Below are 8786 nucleotides of genomic sequence, written 5' to 3' on the forward strand. Positions count from 1 at the left end.
AAAAAATAATATTGTACTTTGAATTTCTTTAACAGTTAAAACAAATTAACGTAATGTCTAGTCATGTTTTTTTTTAATTGCTCCACAACAATGACATGAACATATGTGATGATAATAATATTTATAACAGTAATAATAAGTCAGTACATATTTTTTAGTAATATGAAATTTATAACTTCTAACAACAAATCACAGGTGTCATAAATACTCATAGTGAATAATGATATCAAAGTAGAAGATCAAATATCCAAATGAAATTACAATACTCCTTGACTTAATAAAAACATATTTAAATTTGTCAACAAATAAAACAACTAACTATGATCCAACTAACTATGATCGTTAAAGTTACTTTTATCATAAACATCCTGCCTCTCAATTTTCTCAGACAAAAATTTTTTTATAAAAGACATACTTATATTATTTTTTAAAACATATTTTTTTTATTTGTCTTGCTTAACTAATACTAAAGATAAGTTTCAATCTTGCGATATATAAGTTATTCTTTCTAATCTTATAATTGATTTACACACTTTGTTTTAATGAGATTTGTGAGAGAATAAATGAACGTATATAAAGAAAAATAAAGAAGATTATCATGTTATGTTATTTGTTTTAAATGAAAAAGATTTGAAATAATAATTTAAGAAAGTTGTGAATGATTTAATGGATGCCATTAAACACTAGTGAAAAATAGCATATTATGACGATTTATTATGACGGGTGAAAACCATTCATCATAATAGGTTGACCAGTGGTATAATTGTAATAAAAATAAGAAATATTATGACGTAATTTTGTATCTCTATTATAATATGAAACGTTGGACTTGTAAATAAGTTTAAAACATATTATTAGGTAGTTATGGACATCTATCATAATATGAAATGCGATGACAAACTTGCAAATAAGTTGAAAACCTATTATTATGTAGTTATGGACACATGTCATAAGGTGGAAAATTTTGTAATGTATTCTCACTAGTTTTTAGAAACTAGTCATAATATCTCTTTCTCTTTGATTTTCCCATTTCCCTTCAGTCCACTATCTCTAATTTCACATTACCCTAATGTCTCTTCCCTCCCTCTCGTTTCTCTCTTCCTCTCCATTGAACCATTCTTCCTCTCTTCTTCACTCTTGTTCACTATCATTCAATCATTCGTTCATCCACCACATTTCTCATTCGTGTAGCTTCACGAGAGTGTTTCTCTCGTCTCCACCCTAATATCATCTTGTTGAATCACAATTCAAGTCGTAAGCAATTTCTTATACCTCTCAGCCTCTCACTTGTATCTTTCACCCTTACCTGCTAGGGTTTCTTCATATCTTCATCTCCTCACCTTTTGACCAATTGTTTTGCCTTTTTCTTCATTTATCACTGATTGAAATCGGTTTCCTCAATGTTTGTTTTGGTCAAGCAGTCATTTGATCCGCTTCAAAGAAAGCTCCATAGGAGTGGAGGTAGGAGCTAACCTAGGTGTACTCTTTAAAGATGATAATGGAAGAGACGAAGATGAGTTTCATTATCTCATATCTAAGCTTAAGTGGTATGAAATTTGTGTTTCATCCTTATCCTTACCGATTAACGGATATACACTCTGAATTTGTACTCATACCTATTTTCTTTTTATTTTAATAATTTTTATAAAATAAAAAACATCTTACAAAAAGACCATAATATTATCAAATATTTAATATTAAAAGGATGTATTATCGTTCTTCAATATCAAACATATAAAAATAAATTATAATGGTATACATTTCAAATTAAATTATCAAATAAAATTCATGAGATCCAAACATTTATTAAATTTGCAAAGTTAATGAAACAAAGTTGATAAAATTTAACAATATTATAAAAATAGTACAAAAACAATTAGATAATTAAATATAAAAATATTTTAAATTTTTTTACTCTCGTACTTTAAATTCTAATTAAATTTCTTTATCTAAAAATAATAAACTAATAATGATTGAAATTTAACCTAAATCTTTTGAACTTTGACATATATTAGATAATGATAAATAAGATTCATGTGACAATGACATTAAATTATTATATTATAACAAAATAATTTTTTTATACATTTATAGTGATAGAATTACATTTATAATGATGAGTTAAAAAATAAAAATAATTATATAAAAAACATCAAAACAATATTCTATCTGATAAAAATAAAAAACAAATAAAAATATTAAAAAAGAGTCAAATGTGTGTTTAAAAACCATTGAATACAGTGGAAAACTATGTATGAGACTAAACTTCCTTCTGTAAAAAATACAATAGGGTACTTTATTTATAATGAAGGAAATATGAATTAAATTCAAAATACAAATTAAAAAATAATAACAAAGTAACAAAAGATAAATAATTGAATATAAAAGATAAAAATAAGTTATTTAACACTCCTTATCAAGCTAATGCATATAAATTGCATGTATCAAGCTTGTTACAAAATCAATTATCGGTCCCCGTAAAAACTTAGTAAAAATATTTGCTAATTTGTCACTTGAGTTAACAAACTCAATCTTAATATTTTCATATACAATCTTTTCTCTAATGAAATGACAATCAATCTCAATGTGTTTGATCCTCTCATGAAATACATAATTATAACCAATATGAAGAGCAACCTGATTGACACATAAAAATGTCATTTAAGTGATATCTTTAAATTATAACTTTATAATCAATTGTTTAAGTCAAACAAGTTCACAAATGGTTGATGTCACAACTTTGTATTATGCTTCTGCACTAGATCTTGCCACAACACTTTATTTCTTTCTTTTCCAATAAATCAAGTTACCTCAAATGGAGACACAATATTCAGAAGTAATCTTTTATCAAAAAGAGACTCTATCCAATTAACATTTGAATAATTAACGACTCTTGTATGATTATTGGAACCATATAACAACCCTCTTCCAAAAGATCCTTTAATGTACTTTAATATAAGGATGACTACGTTCCAATGATCTCCACATGGGGAACTAAGAAATTGGCTTACCACACTAACTATAAAGAAAATGTCAGGACGAGTAACTATAAGATAATTCAATTTTCCAACTAATCTTCTATACTGCTAAGGATCTGACATAAGCTGTAAGACCCTTGAAAATAGTTGCATTTGAGATGTTAGATTTTTTTTTTTTAAATACAAAAAAATTATGTACAATGCTACAGAAAATATGTATAATGCTACAGTAAAATACATATAATGCTAGAATAAAATACGTACTAAGCTACAATAAATACGTATGGTGCTACAATGAAAATATCTCATGAAAAGTGTGTTGCTACAGTAAAATGTAGTACAACTACAATAACAATGTAGTGCAACTACAATACTGCTATAGTAACAATGTAGTACATCTACATTACTGCTACACTAACCATAACTTCAACTATAAATATGGGTGAGAAAATGAATTTTTTCATCATTGGAGTGAAATTTGTGAAGAGAGAACAAGAATTTAGTAACAGATAAGGAGATTTGAGGGTTAGGATCTGAGTTGTAGAGAAGGTTGTGAGATCTTCTAAAAGGGTGTTTAGATTGAGTTGTAGATAAAGTTGTTTGTAGATAGGGGTTGTCTTTGTGAGTGTAGAAGGTTTTGAAGGATAGAGAAGGTAGGTGCTGCTCAAATTTTGTAAAGAAAGGATCAAAGTAGTTCATCAAAAGGTAAAGGGAGTTAAACCATGTCTCTTTATTTTTGTGAAAAGATAATGATATGAACTTGTTGGTTGGACATGAATGTTGATTGTTGTTTGGAAAATATACTTCTTGAGCAATTGTTGTTCTGTTAAGTATGAAATTTTGTTGATTGTTGGCAAATATAGTGATGATATATGGAGTGTTTTAAAGTGTAAGTTATTAAGTTTTGTTAGAAACATGATGTGTGCAAATGGATGTCAGATTTGTGAAACTTGTTAGGAAAAAGAAAAGATAAGGTACTTAAGTTGTCCATTAAGACACACTTCTTTTTCTTGGAAGTCTACTCAAAATGATTTCAACTTATATCTTTTCAAGAAATAAAGAGTACATGTTGTCTTGATGCAGAATTAAATGTGAAGTTGATTGTTGTATTTAACTTGCTGCTTTTGTTCAGAAAAATAATTGTTACATGCTTTTTTGGTGCAGATTTTAGAGCATAAATACTTGTTGTATTATGACTTGCTATTTTGTTTTTGAAAGATTGTTATATGGTGTTTTTGGTGTATATTTTTAGTAGGAATATTTATTGTATTCATGTAGTAATTTTTGGTGGTTTAATGTATAAAAATAAGTTTAGGGAAGTAGTATGTTTGATAAATAAAAGCAATTGTGTAGAAGCTTAGTCACGTAATGGTCATACAAGATGAGTTCGAAATAGGAAATATATAGCTAAATTAAATTGATTATTAGTAACGTTACTTTTGTTGCCATTTATTAAGTCAGTAAGTCAAGTCTTTGGTCCCCAATTCATGTATATTATAAGAGACTTGAAAAGTGAGGATTTGGGTTGTTAATGGATTGAAATATACTCTCGAGCGTTTATAAATTTTAATTATAGAATGTGTATTACCTTTCATCTTTGTTAAACTGAATGATTATTTATATATGCCTGGACAATTATGAGTATGAATATGAATGAATGAAGTCATTATAATGTTTTCATGAGAAGCTTAAGAAGGAATGAGTTTCAATTGATGTTAGAAATGTTGAATATGAGTGTGTTTTGAACAACTAAATGATTGAATAATTACCTGTGAGAGTCGTGGATTTGGTGTGTTCATGTGATAAGTATTTTTCTTTGCCAAAGTAGTAATGTTAAATAAACATTTTTCTATGTGATAAATGTTAGATTCCTATTACTTTGTCCATGAATTGAAGATATGTAAGTGAGAGGCTAATATCTCCTTGTTGGTATGTTATTTAAATGAAAAGTTGTTCATTTTTTTTAATAAGTGATGTATCTATTGTGGTGTTGGAAACGATTCCAACCTTGAGTGTTTTCTGTTGAATGTTTGGCATAACCAATGTTAATAATCTTTGGTAAGTTGGATGTTTTAATAAAAATGGACTCTTTGAGAATACTTGTGTGTTATTTGGACAATTATCTTGGATTAACATGGAAATGACTATAGATGATTGTCAATACCCAATTTCGTCCGGTAAAATAAATAAAAAAAAACATAAAAACACAAAAATGAAAAAATACTATTTATTTTACTTTTTGCACCTCCAAATTTTCTTTTAAGCACTTAATCCAATGGCCCAAAATAATCCCAAACTTTTTACTTCCTCACCACCTTTTTTCTCTTACCACACCCCACTCTCCACATCACCCTCCACATCACCCTCCACATCACATTCCACATCATTTACCTTTTTTCATTCACTTTTTCCACCTCATTTCCATTTTATTTTTCATATACCAACTTTTCTAATTATTCCAACTTTTCTAAATTATATTTTATCCACCACCTTCTCCACCAACTTTATTTTATTATTTCTTTCATCTATTTTCTTCATCTACTCTCTCCACTCATATTTTATATTATTCTTTATCCATTTTCTCCATCCACTTTTCCACCCCACTTTTATATTAATTTCTCTTACTAACTTTTATTTATTCCACCAACTTTTCTAAATTATATTTTATCCACCACCTTCTCCACCAACTTTATTTTATTATTTCTTTCATCTATTTTCTTCATCTACTCTCTCCACTCATATTTTATATTATTTTTCTTTACCAACTTTCTCCACATAATTTCCTCATTAACTTTTTTTATTATTATTTCCTCCATCCACTTTCTTCACCACCTTCTCCACCAACGTTATTTTATTATTTGTTTCATCTATTTTCTTCATCTACTCTCTCCACTCACATTTTATATTATTTTTCTTTACCAACTTTCTCCACATAATTTCCTCATTAAACATTTTTTATTATTTCCTCCATCCACTTTCTTCACCACCTTCTCCACCAACTTTATTTTATTATTTCTTTCATCTATTTTCTTCATCTACTCTCTCCACTCACATTTTATATTATTTTTCTTTACCAACTTTCTCCACATAATTTTCTCATTAACATTTTTTATTATTTCCTCCATCCACTTTCTTCACTTAATTTTTCCACCCACTTTTTATATTATTTCTTTCACTTATTTTCCACACCAACTTTTACTATTTACTTTTTTTATTATATTTCATTTCATCTAATTTTTCCACCCACTTATTATATTACTTTTCTTCATCAACTTTCTCCATCCACATCTCTATAAATACCCACATTATCTTCACTCCATTTTTACACACATACACACACACAATTACTTAATATCCATCTCTTCTCTCTCAAAAACCTCTTCATTCCATCCCAAAACTCTACTTCATTTTTCTCTCACATTTTACAATTTCCTAATCCCTCTATACATAGTAAATCCCATACCACATTTTTACTATAAATTCATCTTCTTCACCATCAATCTATCTCTTCTCACAACTTATTACAAGCAAAGTCTTGCTTCATCATTCAAATCTTCAACAAGGTACACATTTTCTTTTCATTCTATTTATATGCATTTTGATAATTTTTTTTAGTTTATAAATTTATCCTATTTTCTACCACAATTTTATCCTATGCTTTTTTCACATATTTATGTTATAGATATTTCAACTCACCTCTCTTCTTAATAAAAAGAAAATATAAAATATAAAACTTTAAAAAACATATAATGATATAAATATCGGTATGAGTACTTGTGCGATCGTACGCATCAGCCTAGTACTCATTACCCAAAATATAAAATAAACAAAAAAAAGTTGTATGAGTACTCGTGCGATTGTACGCATCAGCCTAGTGCTCATTACGCAAAACAATAAAAAACAAAGAAAAAGCCGTGTGAGTGCTCGTGCGATCGTACGCATCAGCCTAGTGCTCATTACGCAAAAAAATCTAAATATTACATCAAAAATACCAAAAAAATATAAAATCTTCAAAAAACCAAAAACATCAACACTTTTAAACAACAAACAATCTTCCTAGTCAGAACTACGTGATCCTTGATTCTCCATCAAAAGTGGAGATACGTAGGAGCAAGGCCAGTCCTTGTCAGGTTCATTTCCCCAAAAATCCAAAATCAATTTCTTCAAGCAAATTTCTCAAACAATTTCAAAAAGAACTACGAAACCCTAATTTCTCATTCTGAATGAGAATACGTAGGAGCAAGGTCAATCCTTGTCGGGCCAAAAAAACTAAAAAAATATTGTTTGTTTCTTTCAAGTTTTATTTCAAGGGAAAGTTAAACATTTTGAAAACCACATCATATTTGCATATTTAATTAAAGGTACTGCCTTAAGGCAGGCGTTGTAGGGTGCTAATACCTTCCCTACACGTAACCGACTCCCGAACCAAGAATCTGGTTCTAATAGACCATGTCTTATCATTTTATGGTTTTTCCGTATTTTTCTAGAATAAACTATGGTGGCGACTCCAAAATCTCTTTTTCAAATCTTTTGTTACATTATTTTTTTCGGATCGTCGTCCCGTCGCAATTCCGGTTGCGACAATGATATATGCCTATGTGAAACTATGTTTATGGATGTTGTTGTGATTAACAATAGGACAATGAGAGTGAAATGTCTTTTCAGTTGTTATTGAGGAATGATTCTATATGATGTGTTATCATGTTGATTGTTGGAATCATGATTGAGTATGATGTGAATGTGATGGATATATCTATATGATGAGTATGTGTATTGACTGAGTTGTGAGTTATTGATAAGTTGGATGATTTAGGTTAATGTTAGATGTTAAATCAAGAATGAGCATGATTGAGTGATGATCTATTGAGGTAGATGATTTTTGTTTGTTATATCTTTATTGTTGTAACTGTAAAGCCGTGATTGTTGTTGGTTTCCTTAGTAAGGCTTTGGGCTTAAATAGAGTGGCTTTGAGAGAGGCCAGAGTAACGATATGATATGGGGAAATGAAAGACATAACAACAAAATTAAATTGATGCCAATTATGTGGTCATGTATATGAAATTTGATGATGTATGTTGAAATGAATTATTTTAAGTAGCGTGGTGAGTGTGTTTTGTTGTATACTCTTCTGTGTTTCTAGTTAGCTCACCCTTGCTTGTTTGTATTTTGTGTTTGTGCGATGATTGTATAACTCATGTTGTTATACGAGAGCATATGATATCGTAGAAGAAGTTTGACATACGTATATATGAGAGATATTCTGGGTAAAATATTTGAGAATTTTCTTAAGGATTGTAATTTTAAATCAATGTTATTTTAGGATGTGCACTCGATTTTCAATATTTATGATGTATTAAAAATAGTTTTTATCGAAGAAATTGAAATTTCAAAATTTTGGAAAGTAAATGAATGTTTTATGAATAAACAGTGACACCCCGATCAGGGTGTTACATAAGCTCCCTCTGATTTGGTAGGAGTTTGGTATTATGATCCGTGGTTGTGTCAACAAATTTTGAATTCATCAACCCAATTTCTTCCAAAATATCCAATGCATATTTCCTTTGAGATATAACAATATCATCGTTGGATTGTGCAACCTCAATACTCAAGAAATATCTGAGTTTGCCATAATCTTTGGTTTGAAAATGGTGACAAAGATTTTGTTTCATCTAGGAGATGTCATGGTTATCAATTATTATAAGAACAATGTCATCAACATAAACTATCAAATAGACACATCCAACACTCGAGTGACAATGAAAGACTAAATGGTCTACCTCACACTGCGTCATACCAAATTGTTGAACA

This window comes from Vigna umbellata, chromosome 11 (assembly GCF_029865625.1).
Source record: "Vigna umbellata cultivar VRB3 chromosome 11, Vumbellata_1.0, whole genome shotgun sequence".
In the NCBI taxonomy this organism is placed as follows: domain Eukaryota; kingdom Viridiplantae; phylum Streptophyta; class Magnoliopsida; order Fabales; family Fabaceae; genus Vigna; species Vigna umbellata.